The sequence below is a fragment of the Myxine glutinosa genome, chromosome 2, assembly GCF_964187855.1.
Source record: "Myxine glutinosa chromosome 2, kmMyxGlut1.1, whole genome shotgun sequence".
Lineage (NCBI taxonomy): Eukaryota > Metazoa > Chordata > Myxini > Myxiniformes > Myxinidae > Myxine > Myxine glutinosa.
In genome coordinates, this window is record NC_136262.1 from 126,475,494 (window position 1) to 126,491,571 (window position 16,078).

The 16,078-nt window shown below is 40.0% G+C and overlaps 1 protein-coding gene across 2 annotated transcripts in view; it reads left to right on the top strand.

The window, feature by feature from the left end:
• The window catches only part of LOC137421287 (uncharacterized), a 153,159-nt gene that overhangs the window by 129,938 nt on the left and 7,143 nt on the right, over window positions 1-16,078 (top strand). The window lies entirely within an intron of this gene.

Below are 16,078 nucleotides of genomic sequence, written 5' to 3' on the forward strand. Positions count from 1 at the left end.
TGGGACGACAAATTGCGAAGATGGTCCCTCCAATAGCCAATCTGGATGAATTGGAACGTGCATTACATCGGGAATGGAACAACCTGCCACAGCAACGCATACGACGGCTTACAGGGTCTATGAGACGTAGGGTTGAGTCAGTGATCCGATCACGTGGGTCCTACACACGTTATTGACGCAAAGATCGCTAGAGGTCTTCTCAGAACAATGACTGTACGTTAGAAAACATAAACGTCATCCACACTGTCCGTGATGGACCTATAGCTCCATACTTAAATTGAGGTGAAAATATGCCTAAAATTCCCAAAAAATTTCACCTTAAATTATTCAGAATATAATATTGACAACGGCATGATTGTTATGTTTTTATGTGACCATAATATCACTTCTCCAGAAAATATAGCAATAACATGGGTATATTACACTGTTTTGACGACAACAAACTTGTAATGTGCGAGGTTGTAAAAAAACGGGGGGGGGTGCTTAACTTAATTCTTTGTGTATATATGCGAAACTGGTCAGCAGCTCTGCTTTTCATCTGCTTGGTTACAGCTTTGACAGTGACATATTTGGACTGCGAGAGCCCTCCTGAGGCTGCAGTCATGACGGCGTATTGACGGTGTCGTCACGGCGCTCGTCCAGGTTGGATAACTTAATTTATTTTTGTGCTCCCTACTGCTTAAAATAATGGCAATGCCTCCTAGTACAGTGGATAACAACAATTGTGCATTTTATGAGAAAAGCATGAAATTTCTGACATAGTTCGTGCATACCATAAGGTTTATTTTCAGATGTGGAGGGAAGTCAGATTTGACCTCGGAGGACCGTGAGAGGTCAAATCCAAAATGGCCACCAGTCCACCGAGTCCAATGTTCAAACACGCTTAATTTTGGAACCAAATAGTGTAGAAAAACATTATAGGTGTCATTTCCAACTAAATTGGGGATGCCCATTCATTTGGGTTATTCATTTCACCGGGTGTGATACTGTATCTGCATTCGCTGGCAGAGGAAAGAAGACTACCTGTGAAACTTGGAAGTCTTTCCCAGAGGTGAATGATGCTTTCAATGAACTCCTAGGCATGCCAATTGAGGTCAGTGAAGGCTCAATGTTACTGCTAGAGCGATTTGTGGTGCTGATGTACAACAGAACCAGTGAGAGCAGGGAAGTGAATGATGCCAGGAAACAGCTCTTCACACAGAAGTGTAGAACTCTAGAGAACATTCCTCCAACCCAGGCAGCACTCAAGCAACACATCAAGCGCACTTGCTACCAGGCCAACTGTTGGATCCAGGCATTGGTCATGGATCCAGAGATGCCAGACCCATCCGACTGGGGCTGGACAAAGGAGACAACTGGATGGCAGCCTCTTTGGACCACTCTCCCTGAAGCATCAAAATCGTGCCATGAATTGATCCCCTGTGGCTGCAAGAAAGGGTGCACTGGTAGTCAGGCAGATAGGTGTAACAATTGTGGGTTTATACGTACAAGCATGAAATTTGGCACAGTCATAGATAATAGTCTAATGAATAATTCCAGATATGGACCCACCGCGAAAACGTCCTATGGTAGCCGTGGCGGCCATTTTACAAAATGTCCCCCGTCTTTATCTCAGCTTGGGAAGTTACGACTGGGAACCAAATCAGATCTATTGGTGTGTCTAGAGAGTTGCGCAGAGGTCAGAGGTGATGCTCCAAAACCAGATACTGACGTCACTATCCTTGACGGGGCAGTGTTGGTGAACGTTCTGAAACCAGTTGCTGCCAAAACCTTTGATGATTATGCGCTGAAAGTATTCTTGCCACACATACAAGGTCACTTGCAAAGAGCCTGTCATGTGGATATAGTCTGGGACCAGTACCGTGACAACAGCCTGAAATCTCAAGCCAGGGACAAACGTGGGAAAGGCATTCGAAGGAGAGTTGACGGATCCACTGTTCTTCCAGGAAATTGGCAGCAGTTCCTGAGAATTGATGCAAACAAAACAGAACTGTTTGCCTTCTTGACAAAACACATCACACATCTTGTATCAGATAAGCAGATAGAAACCACGGATGGTTCAGATGTGACGTGCATTCCCGCACGCGACACCAGTCATCTTGCCCCATGTGACCATGAGGAGGCTGAGACACGAATGATGATACATCTCGCGGATGCAGTCCGTGATGGATTTCAGAAAATTCTTCTGCGTATGGTGGATACAGATATAGTGGTATTGGCTGTGGCAGCAACAACCAAACTCAAAATCCAGGAGCTTTGGGTGGCCTTTGGGACAGGCCAGCACTTCAGGTATATTCCAGCACATGAAATTGCAGCATTCCTCGGACCAGATAAGTCACAGGCCCTCCCGATGTTCCATGCATACACAGGGTGTGACACAGTCTCGTCATTTAATACACGGGGCAAGAATACAGCCTGGGATACCTGGAAAGTATTTGACGAATTGACGCCAGCGTTAGTTCATCTCTCCACGGGGACAGCAGACATCTCTGATGACGTTGTGGCAGTGCTCGAGCGGTTCACCATTCTTCTCTACGATTGCACCAGCAATCTCGTCAACATAGACGAAGCTCGACAGGCACTGTTCACGAAGAAAGGACGAGCCATGCAAGCTATTCCCCCTACCAGAGGAGCCCTGGTACAACAAATCAAGAGGGCTGTGTACACGGGTGGCCACTGCTGGGGAAACATGCTCAAGGTTGTTATGGATCTGCCCTCACCTGGGGATTGGGGATGGATCGATCCCCACAACTGGAAACCCCTGTGGTCCATGCTTCCTGACGCCAGCATTTCATCAAGGGAGCTGATTTGTTGTAAATGCAAAAAGGGTTGCAAGGGACGATGCAAGTGCAAACAAGCTAGTTTGAAATGTACCGCTTTGTGCCAGTGTGGTGGAGAAAATTGTGACGTATAAACAAGATCAAACTGGAACTATCTAGTAATATAAGTTACCGTTACAGTGCTTGGTGGGTTAATTGACATTGCTGGCAACACAAATGCAAATTGTGGTCATTTGGAGAATACAATTATGGCATATATGTGTATCTAGAGTCATTTCATTAGAACATAAAGAAGCATTTGTGTCGTCCGGTAAAAAATAATCGCGGTCAAAACGGCCATTTTGTAAAATGGCCACCATGGCTACCATAGGACGTTTTCGCGGTGGGTCCATATCTGGAATTATTCATTAGATTATTATCTATGACTGTGCCAAATTTCATGCTTGTACGTCTAAACCCACAATTCTTATGATGGATACACCTATCTGTCTGACTATGGATGCTGCAAGTGTGCCAAAGCTGCACTCAAGTGCACTGCACTGTGATTCTGTTCTGGAGACTGTTAGATTTTGATCATTACCAATTTTCATCATTGCACTTGATTTAATGTAAGCTTTTGTGGACATACTTGGTTAACTACAGTTATTTTTTCAGAGGTTATTGCATCATTCCTTGCAGTGTAAACACTTTTTTTCATCATTTCGGGTCTTTGGGTGTTCTGTACCTATCCCTGGTGTTCTGTACCTGAAAAAATAAAGTTTAAAAGTTCAAATGAACTTTTTCCAATAGCAGTTCCAACTGCAGTATCATAAAAATAGATATTTAACGTAATTTGACCTTGACCTAAATGCATGTCCTTGAGTTCTGGCGATCTCAAAAGTATCACCAAATGAATGGGCATCCCCAATTTAGTTTGAAATGACACCTAAAATGTTTTTCTACACTGTTTGGTTCCAAAATTAAGTGCGTTTGAACATTAGACCCGATGGACTGGCAGCCATTTTGGATTTGACCTCTCACGGTCCTCAGAGGTCAAATCTGACTTCCCTCCACATCTGAAAATAAACCTTATGGTATGCACTAACTATGTTAGAAATTTCATGCTTTTCTCATAAAATGCACAATTGTTATAATATGAGAGCTTATCCGCCATACTATCCTGGTTGTGATTGGTAGAGCGGAAGTCAATTTGTCCATGAGGCAGATGGCTCTTGTTAGTTCCAGATAATGTAGGAATAGCCATAATGGGACTCGACCTGGCCTCCTCACCAATCACAGTTATGGTTGTATCATTAACACATACATATATAACGTTTTGTGACTTAGGGCCCTATATTTGGCTTTCCCCAGAAAATATGATGTTGCTTGCAAGGTGTTACTTGCCAGGTGTTGGCGCCCAAGGGCCTGATGATGTTGGGGATCACTGCATTGGGCTATCCTGTCAGCTCTTCTTTTGCCATAAATAGTGACCTCATACAAAACGACAACACGTTATATATTGTAAAATTGGCCAGAAAACCAATTCGAGTATTGAGATTTAGCTGATGAATGGTTGCTTGTTATAAAAATTCAAGTACGCGTGTTGTTTGTCCTGGAAAATTGATTTTGTAACAACATAAAGCTCTTTTGAGGCCTTATTGAAACCCCTTCCTTTTAACATAGGAGAGTAAATTAAATGGAATAATCTTCTGAACAATAGCTCATAATGACCAGTTCTCTAAAGGTGTTCCAAAGCACCTGCTTTTTCTTACATATTATTATAATCTTAATTATAGTTAGTTATAAAGTGACTTCCCGTTTCACAAGCGCAAAAAAACATTTGTTGCATGCGTTGATTTATTTTTGGTAAATATTACCTTCTTATCACATACATGTTCTTTTTATGCCTCCGCCGACAAAGTCGCCAGAGGCATATGTTTTCGGGTTGTCCGTCCGTATGTCCGTCCGTCCGGGCTAAACCTCGTTTTTCTCAGCAACCATATGTCCGATTGAGACGAAACTTTCAGGGTAGGAGTGACACCCATGCAGAATGTTTTTATGATAATTGTGACGTCATAGGTCACGTGGTATGGCAGCCACCTTGGATTCAAAGCAAATAATTTTTTTTTTTAATTCTCGGAAACTGCTGAATGGAAATTTTTTTAACTTGGCACATTGTCAAGTACACACAATGGGGAACAAAAGCATGATAATGACGACATCATAGGTGAAGTGGTATACCAGCTAAAAATGTTTTAATCAAATTCCTTATCCTAAAAATCTGAAATTGCTTGCACATGATCTCTGACCCATTTGTATTGAAATATTAAATTTATGACATCATAGGTCACATTGTTTGGCAGCCATTTTGGATTGAAGGAAAATATTAATTTTACAAATTTTACAAATATCATCTAACAGCACTGTTGCAGATAGTTTGAAAATGATGATGTCATATGTCATGTGGTTTGGCAGCCATCTTGGATAGAAAAACAACCTTATCGAATCAACACAAAACTTACATATGCAGAGTGCAGGCATCTACCCATTGTGGGACTATGCGGAGGAATATTGGCGACACGGTCACATTGTTCTAGTTGAATATAGTGAACAGTGGGACTTTAAGCTCACAGGTGCAAAACCTTTTCAGTTACTTGAATCTATTGCCAACATTTCTTGATTTAACAGCCATGCTGACAATTATGTGTTTATTTGTTTTCACTTCCTTGTCCTACATTGCATTTACAATTGAAGTTCTGAGAAAAATAAAATTATCACACTTTAATTAGAGCTATGAGACTTGGTTTGCAAGTAAAGTTAACTTGGTTAATAACGTGCCTGTTTGAGAGAAGGGGGAGGGGAGCAGAACACAATGTGCTTTGGAGGGGAAATTGAGTCGGCTGTCTCATTTGCAGTTTATATATTTGAGATTGCGTGGTATAACCTTCGTACACAGTCGCCTGCGTTCCAAAATCCTTGCATGAGTTAAGAATAGGGGTCATCACTTTGCCTACGGGAGCACGTATTGGTCTATAAACTGCTGCGGCACTTCGACAGCAAGACGAGGATGAGATCGCACTTGTGATTTAAAACAAAATTTACAAGCTGGAAAGAGTGAAAAAAATAAAACTGGATGTGATAGAATTTTCATTTTCACATATTGTACTCACTTGTACTTCTTCCTGTGACATTTTACATACTTTATTTATGCTGCGTGCACAAGTTTCTCATTTTCACTTTTCTTATTTGTTCCCTACCTGTAGGGTACTATATGTTTGCCCTCTGTCTGCCCTTCCCACCTTTGGTGTTCTGGACTTTTCTCCATACCCTTTAACATATTCAACTGAAACTTGGTACATGGCTTTATTAGTTTGATAAAGCTGGGTACAAGCTTGAGTTCCGGGGCATTTCGCCAATTTTTCACATAGTTATGCACTTTTTGCTTGGAATAAGAACATTCATTGGGACCGGTAGGGGAAATGTATTGCAAAGCAATTCTCCCTCTTGTTTTCTTTGTACACCGCTCCTTTCAATTGCCATCTCCAGGCACTGCATGATGTCATTGCTGGGCACCGAAGGGGGTCCGACATGACGCGCACTGAAAGGGAGTACTCAGTTTTCACTCTGGTTGTTTGTTTTCTTGTTTTCTTGCTTTCTTGTTTTCTTGTTTTCTTGTTTGTTGTACACCGCACCTTTGCTATGCCACCCTCAGATGCTGCATACCGTCATTGCCGGGCACCGAAGGGGGCTCGGCAGTGATGCACGCTGAAAGGGAGTACTCGGTTTTCACTCTGGTTGTTTTCTTGCTTTCTTTCTTTCTTGTTTGTCCGGGTGATATCTCAACCACCCTTTGAGCTAGGAAGCTGAAATGTCGGCACAATAGTGAGCAAGTCCTTTGTCAAAAACCGTATTTTTTGTTTTTTGATTAATCAATTAATTGAGGAGTTATTTAATTATTAGCGATTAATTAAGTACTTATTTAATTAATTAGATTTCCTTTCTCTTCTGACCATTAACTCAGGCACCTTTTGAGTTAGGAAGCTGATATTTGGACATGCCAATGACCAGGTGATTTGGCTGCAGAGGCTATTTTTGATTGATTGATTAATCAATAAATCAATTAATCGATTAATTATTTAATTATTCGATTAATGACTAAAAAAAAAATTATTTTTAAGTTACAGATTTTGATGAAATGGTGGTGGTTTATGTGTTCTATGACCGAATTGATTAATAATTTAATTTTTTAATGATTCTTATTTATTTATTTTCATTATTAATCATTTATTTATTTTCTTTCTCATTTGGCCAATATCAGGCACCTTTTGAGCTAAGAAGCTAATATTTGGACATGACAGTGACCAAGTCATGTGCTATGGCTATCAAGGATATTTTTGATTTATTGATTAATCATTTAATCGTTTAATTATTTATTGACTAGCAGAAGTACCCGGCATTGCCGGGCGGGGGAGGGGGAGGGGAGGGGAACGGGGGTGGGGGGGGGGGGGGGAGCGAGCCCCTTGGCAAAGCGAGCGATTTTTTTTTTTCATAGCATCATAGCATCATAGTGTTCATAGCGTTTCATAGCGTCATAGCGATTTTTTTTTGTCATATCGTTCATAGCGTCATAGTGTTCATAGCGTCATAGCGTCATAGCGATTTTTTTTTTCATAGCGTCATAGCGTTCATAGCGTCATAGCGTCATAGCGATTTTTTTTTCATAGCGTCATAGCGTCATATCGTTCATAGCGTCATAGCGTTCATAGCGTCATAGCGTCATCACGTGCGAGCTCTGAGCGTCATAGCAATTCTTTTTTTCATAGCGTCATAGCGTTCATATCGTTCATAGCGTCATAGCGTTCATAGCGTGATCGCTCTGAGCGAATCAGCGCCCACCTGCTCTGATTCCGTTGATTCCGTGCGCTGAAATGCGCTGAGGTAAATATGAATAAAAAATATGGATCGTCAAATATTTTGAGTTCGGCCATGTTCGTCCCAGGCTCAATGGCCATGTCTATGCCAAATATCAAGCACGTAAGCCTCTCCGTTTAGGAGTCTATCGGTAACATTACACACACACACACACACACACACACACACACACACACACACACACACACACACACAAACTGTGTTTTATCTATCTATAATGCCAGTAATCTCTGTGTGTCTGTCTGTGACCGCTGTTTCTCGACAACCACGGGTCCGATATACTTGAAACTTGCCAGGTATATTGCTGGGGACCTGAGGATGTGCCTTTTCAAGGTTTCATATTAATCGGAGAAGTAGTTACCGAGCTATGTCCAAAAAACGATTCAACCAATCAGAGAGCAGCGAGCTATCACGTGTGCCGAACGTGGCGAACAGACTCTGCCTCGGACGGCACATTTGAGAGCGTATTCATTTATTTCCCGTTGGCAAACTATGTTGCCGCTATGTTGGCGTTAAACTATGTTTTAAAACTAATTAAAACTAATTTGCGATTCTTTCGCTTTCCTGCGCGTTTGTGCACGCTATGGCGATTTCTTTACCAAACTCCGCAAGCCGTTCGCTTTGGACCAAACCATTTCATGTAAATAGAGGGGGGGGGGGGGATTGTCACCGTACTCGCAAGCCGTTCGCTTTGGACCAAACCATTTCATGTAAATAGAGGGGGGGGATTGTCACCGTACTCGCAAGCCGTTCGCTTTGGACCAAACCATTTCATGTAAATAGAGGGGGGGGATTGTCACCGTACTCGCAAGCCGTTCGCTTTGGCTTTGCGAATGGACCAAACCATTTCATGTAAATAGAGGGGGGGGGATATAATTTTAGATATATATATAGTACGGGCATGCCCTAGTATATATAAATAGATTAATCAATTAATTATTTAATTTTTTATTAATGACATTTAATTAAATTTCTAAAAGATATATCTTTGGATGAAGCACAAGTGGTTTAGTTATGCTATTAGCCAATTGATTAAGAAAATATTTTGTGATAATCTTTTATTTATTTTAATTATACAATTAATCAATCAATTATTGTACACCTCTCCCTCCCAATGCAGTCTCTATGAGCTGCACTGCGGTATTGCCGGGCGCCTGAGGCACCCCAGCAATGCCGCGCTGTAGGATATTTAATTATTTGGCATGGGGGCGGTGTACTTTGAATGTATCTGTACTTGTTTTCTTGTTTGCTTGTTTGCTTGTCCGGGTGATATCTGAGCCATCCTTTGAGCTAGGAAGCTGAAATTTTGGCACAATAGTGAGCACGTGCTTTGGCAAAAACAGTATTTTTTTGTTTTTTGATTAATCAATTAATTGATTAGTTATTTAATTATTATCGATTAATTAAGTACTTATTTATTTCCTTTCTCTTCTGGGCATTATCTCAGGCACCTTTTGAGCTAGGAAGCTGATATTTGGACATGACAATGACCAAGTGATTTGGCTGTAAACGCTATTTTTGATTTATTAATTAATCGATTAATTATTTAATTATTCAATGAATGACTTAATTAATTTGTTTTTTTAAGTTAATGATTCGGATGAAACGGTGGTGGTTTAGGTATTCTATTAGCCAATTGATCAATTATTTAATGATTATTATTTATTTATTTTTATTCTTAATCATTTATTTATTTTCTTTCTAATCTGGGCAATATCTCAGGCACCTTTTGAGCTAGGAAGGTAATATTTGGACACGACAGTGACCAAGTGATGCGGCTATAAAGTATATTTTAGATTTATTGTTTAATCACTTATTGATCAATTATTTGTTGATTCATCAATTAATTATTTAGTTTTTTCGATTAATGACTTATTTAATACATTTTCAAAAAGTTACAGCTTCGGATGAAGCACTGTTGGTTTAGGTATGCTATTATCCAATTGATTAAGAAAATATTTTATGATCATTATTTGTTGATTTAAATTATGCAATTAATCAATCAATTATAAATTGTACACCTCTCCCTCCCAATACAGTCTCTATGAGCTGCAGGGCGGTATTGCCAGGCGCCGAAGGCACCCCGGCAATGCCGTGCAGGAGGATATTTATTTATTTGGCATGGGAGCGGTGGACTTTAAATGTAACTGAACTTGTTTTCATCTTTTTTTTCATCTGCCACCAAAGGTGGATGGACGTTATGTTTTCACTCCTGTCTGTCTGTTTTTGTTTGTCTGCCTGTGAACAGGATATATCAAAAAGTTGTGGGCAGATTCAGACGAAATTTGGTGGACATGTTGGGTGTGTGACAAGGGCAAAACGATTCGATTTTGGTGAAGATCCAAATATGTGATTTTAAAAGTTATTCTTTACCATTGAGTGATAGGGCCAAAACGATACATAGCATGATATTTCAAATAGTTGTGGATGATTTGTGATAAAACTAGGAGGATGAGTTCGTTAGGTAACAAGAACAAGTCAATTAGATTTTGGGTCAGATCCAGATCCAGTTCCGACCTATCAGTGGGATCCAAAGCGTTAACTGTTCAGCCTGGCAGAGGGACGTGCCCTATCAAGTGCCGTTCTAGTTACCTCCGACACCGAAAATGGATGGAGTTTATGTTTTCACCCCTGTCTGTTTGTTTGTCTGTCTGTGTTTGTGAACAAGATATCTCAAAAAGTTGTGGACGGATTCGGACGAAATTTGGCAGAGATGTAGCATATGTGACAGGGACTAAATGATTAGATTTTGGTGAAGATTCGGATTCGGATCCATCTAGTAGAATTGTTAAGTGATTCTTCACCATTGGGAGATAGGACCAAAAACGATACATAGCAGGATATCTAAAAAAGTTGTCGATGGATTCGGACAAAACCTGGTGGACAGGTTGGGTGTTTGACAAGGAAGAATTAGTTCAATTTTGGTGAAGATCTAAATATGGATTCGGAAACGAGAATTATTTAATTATCGAGTGATTCTTCACCATTAAGTGATAGGGACAAAAACTATATATAGCATGATGTTTCAAAATGTGAACGAGTTATGCCAAAACTAGGTGGATGAGTTGGTTCGGCGACAAGAACAAGCCGATTACATTTTTGTTCAGGTCCAGTTCCAGATCTGGCCTATCAGTGAAATTCAAAACGTAAACTGTTCAGCCTGGCGGAAGGTACGATTCAAAAAGGTACGATCTCCACCATGTGCCATTCCAGTTTAACATGTAATGTTGAGAGATAATCGTCACGGCCCATGGTTTTCTGAATAAGCGTCTCGTTGACGTGTCTAAGGGTGACACAAATAAGACAAATAATAAGACAAAATCTGTATTAGACGTGTCTAAGAGTGACACAAATAAGACTTTTTTTCCCCACCATTACCGAATCACTGTCTTGTCGAATTGCACAAGCAATAGCGATGTAAAGTTGGGTTCCCATTGGTTTGAGTCAAATCAAATATTTTTGGTCATGATTGTCAAGAATACAGCATATTTTAATTCGGTCACTGGTGACTACTTCAGCTGCCTGGGAATTTTTAATGTTAACTGGTAAGTCATCTCTTTCAACAAAATATGAGGTGATATAGATGTGTGATATAGATGTGAAAGTAGCATATTTTCTGATTTATTGCATCCACCACTTATGCTTTCACCCCTGTCTGTGTGGCTGCCTGTGAGCAGGATATCTCAAAAAGTGATGGACGAATTTGGTCAAAATATGGTGGACAGGTTGGGTGTGTGCTAAAGCTGAATTGATTGGATTTTGGTGAAGATCCGGATGCAAATACGGCTCATCAGTGGGATACAAAATGTAAACTGACTGGCATGCTCAATCCAGAGAGAGTGCACAGAGAAAACCATCCTTCTCTTTAAAGTGCTGTACTGTGATTGGTTACAGAGTTGGTGCAAATCATGTATTAGGCTCTGAAGGATATATGAACAATGAAGTGTTCTCAGTATGATAAATGCAAGCGTAATTTAGCTATTTGTATTTGGCAGATGAATTTATTTCAAATGATACACATCTGGTAAGAACAGGTGTTTCTTCCAAAAAATGTAGTTGTTTATTATGTTAAAGATTTGAGGGCCGTCCAAATTCAACATTTTGCATTTGATCGTGTCTGGTCAACAATTATTTATGCCTCCACCGACAAAGTTGCCGCAGGCATTATGTTTTCAGGTTGTCCATCCAGCTGTCTGTCCATGCGTCCGTCTGTGATAGGTTTTCGTTCCTGCAATAAGTTAAGAATGGCTGCAGGGATTCAAGTCTAACTTTGTACAGGTATGTATAATGATGCAAAGGTTAACTGATTAGATTATGGGGTCAAGATGTCAAAGATTAAAGGTCCCGTGAGGTAAACATTCTGTTTCTGCCTAACTTGTGAACCAGTGATGGGACTTTGACCAAATTTGGTGAACGTATGTATTTATATTATTAGCAACGGTACCTGCCCTATGGGCGGGGCTTCAATTGGGACGTCCAAATGAAAAGGCAAAATATCAGAAATTGAAGGATTTTTTTAAATTCTAAACGATTTCTATAAACATCCGTTAAATCCATATCACACGCAAATCATCAAAATCTAAACAGTATTTGTAGAATTTCAAAAAAAGCCACATCATTGTTTATATCGGTACATATTATTCCATCGTGTTTGGAAAAACTGGAAAATTGGAAGAATTTGAAAATTGGGGGAAAAAATTGGAAGACAATATAGACTATTTTACTCCAGGTGGTCCCAGGAGTACTCACCCAAAATTTCGTTGCCATTGGTTCAGCCGTTTTTGCGGTACCTGGGAACAGACAGATATTTGGTGAATTATAGTAAGATGATGCAAATAGGAACTGATTAGATTTCGGTTTCAAAGGTCAGAGGTCATGTCAGGTACAAATATGATACTTGATGACAGCTGAAGGGATTTATATCAAACTTGGTACAAGTACGTGTAACGATGTAATAATGTGGATGGAGGCATATCGGTCAACATCGCGACGTTGAAGAGTGCCGTTCTTGTTCGATGTACCATATTTTTCGGCGTACAGTCACGTGAAAAAGTAAGTACACCCCATGTAAAGTTTTGACTTTTTCAACATATTTCAACATACAGCTATTTGATCTTCATTTCAACAATATTGATAGATAAAGGTGATATAATATAACAAATATCATGAAACATTTACATTTTGTAGTCCATTGTATAATTTAAATAAATGTAAATGCAAATTTCGCATGTGGAAAAAGTAAGTACACCCTTGGCTCTAATAGGTGGTATTGCCCCCTTTGGCAGAAACAAACTCAAGTAGGCGTTTCTTATAACTGCCTACCAGTCTCTGACATCGACTGGGAGAAATTTTTGCCCACTCCTCCATGCAGATTTCTTTCAGCTGTGCGATGTTTGAGGGATTTCTTGCATGCACAGCTCATTTCAAATCCCCCCACAACATCTCCATGGGATTTAGATCCGGGCTTTGACGTGGCCATTCCAGAACCGTCCATGTCTTTCTTTTCAGCCATTCCTTGGTGGATTTACTGGTATGTTTAGGGTCATTGTCATGTTGCAAGGTCCACCTTCGGTTGAGCTTCAACTTTCCGACAGATGGCCTCACATTATCCTCAAGCACCCTCTGGTACAATGAAGAATTCATAGTGGATTCTATGATGGTGAGCTGCCCAGGCCGTGATGCAGCAAAGCTGCCCCAAACCATAATATTTCCACCACCATGCTTTACAGTTGGTATCAGGTTCTTGTGTTCAAATGCTGTCTTTGGTTTTCGCCAAACATGTCTTCTGGTACTGTGGCCAAATAGCTCTACCTTTGACTCATCTGTCCAGAGCACATTGTTCCAGAAGTGCTGGTCTTTGCCTAGGTGTTTGTTGGCAAACTTCAGTCTTGCCCTGATGTTCTTTCTGGACAGCAAAGGTTTCCTCCTGGCACACCTCCCATGTAGATCAAATTTGTGCAGCCTCTTTCTAATGGTAGACTCGTGCACTTTGACATCAACAGTGGCAAGAGCTACCTGTAGGTCCCGTGATGACATTCTGGGGTTCTTACACTTCTTTCAACATCTTGCGGTCTGCTCTCGGGCTTAACTTGCTGGGGCGGCCTGGCCTGAACAAGTTGGCAGTTGTTTGAAATCTTCTCCACTTGTGGATGATCTTCCGGACAGTCGAATGATTGATTTCAAATTGTTTGGAGATCTTTTTAAATCCCTTCCCAGACTCGTCGGCATCTATAACCTTCTTTCTGAAGGCCTCAGAGAGCTCTTTTGATCGAGGCATGGTGATGACCGCACACTTCAACAACAAAGAGCAAACCAAACTAAATGTCTGAGGTTTAAATAAGACAGGTTCCTCCAAGATCCTCTCTAATGATGTTCTAATCATTTGCACCTGAGCTGGTGCACCTGATTCTAATTTTAGGTATTTGAAGTAGTGATAAATGTAAGGGTGTACTTACTTTTTCCACATGCGAAATTTGCATTTATGTTTATTTAAATGATACAATGGACTACAAAATGTAAATGTTTCATGATATTTGTTATATTGTATCACCTTTATCTGTCAATATTGCTGAAATGAAGATCAAATGCTGGCCTCACATTTGGCAGGCGTATGTTGAAATATGTTGAAAAAGTCAAAACTTTACATGGGGTGTACTTACTTTTTCACGTGACTGTATATTTGAATGTGGAGCACAAGTCTAATTGGCTAATTTTCAGAATACCCTGGGAAGTGACGTTACTTCCCTCAAGCTCAGTGGCTGTCTTTGTCTCATCTAATAGTCTCGTGTTGTCACTAATATCCGTCTGTATGTCCGTGTGTGTATGTGGTAGCAAAACTTCAAGCCTTTGATCATATTGAAATAAAATGCTACACAATGACATTCTCAGTAATTTCTGAGTAAACGGCTTTGTCTCCGCATTGCTAGTCGACGATTGGCGATGAATCGTCACGTGCTTTTCACAGAAAGCCATAGACCTGCGAGTTTGATGCAAGTTTGTCTCCACTGAAATGGAGAAATTAACGAAGTATCATTTCCTGTTTTATGACCCTTTTTATTTTTCCTTCTGTTAGAATATATAAGTTGTACAACTCGAATGACATCATCATTCTCAGGTTTATGAAGGAGTTTCGTGTCCATCTGAAATTGAGCATCAATTTTACTCGGTGTATAAATACATTTGAGGTATGGTTTTATCAGCACGCGGCGTGATTCTAAAGTAGAAATAATTATCTGAATGAGCATTTCAGAATCGGTGGATGTCGAGTGTCTCGCTGATGTCAAGCTTTTACAGCATGAGGAAAATTATACTTCACATGATGTAAACTAGAACGCCTCTCAGCAGAGCGCATACTCCCGCCATGGGTCAAGTTGGAATAATACGTTTTGTTTAACATCCCCTCTCCCCAAAACAATAAATGAAAAAGAAAGTAGGCCCTGTCAGAGAATTAATTTTGATATATCTCGGAATTAGAGGAGAAAAACATCATTGAAGAATAAGAATAAAAGCTTCAGTGCAGTAAAACAGAAAAAAAATTCCCCAAAAAAATTCCTGGATCCAGAATAATATCCTGAGCTTCACCAAAAACTAATCAATTCTTCCTCATCCCAAGGGCAATCATCCCACCAACTTTCATCCAAATCCATTCAGAACTTTTCCAGATATCTTGTTCACAAACACACACACGGACGGACACGATCGGATCGGACACACGGACGGACTACGGTTGCAAAATAACCAGTGCCAGTTTTGTACTGAAACTGTACAATTGCTGAGTTTATTGGTCCTGCATTATATCCACGGCTTGAAGATAATATAACAATTATTTTCTTTGACAATGAGCATTTCTTTCTGATCTAATCGATACTTTTGATGGGCCTTTCATAAAACCTTGGAATTTATTATTTCTTTATCCTCCAACTCTCATCTTCTCTCAACTTCCTTTCCATTTTCTCTCTCTTACCTTTTTCCTTGAAAAAACATTCTTCAGAATCCCCTTCTCTGCCACGTATTATGTAGATAGCACCTGAGAGCACAAACTTCCTCTTTTGGTGTAGTTTTACCCCTTTTGGAAACTTACTGTTTTTAAGAATGTCAGAAAGGATCAAACAATTGATCAAAATTTTTCTCCAACCTTAAAAATCATCATTTTATTTTAATTGATTTATTTACTTGAACACTTTGGAACACAAATCACCTTTTTGGCACTTTGAAAAACCTTGTGTTTAGCAGTATTTGGACAATATATTACGGCATTTACAACCATCTCAAGTCTCGACCAATCAAATTTGCTGTTCGCAAAACCCTTGCATGTCGTTGTTTCTCAAGACGGCATCAGGTAAGGTGTTCTATGAACTCTCTCTTAATTATCTCTCAGATGATATTAT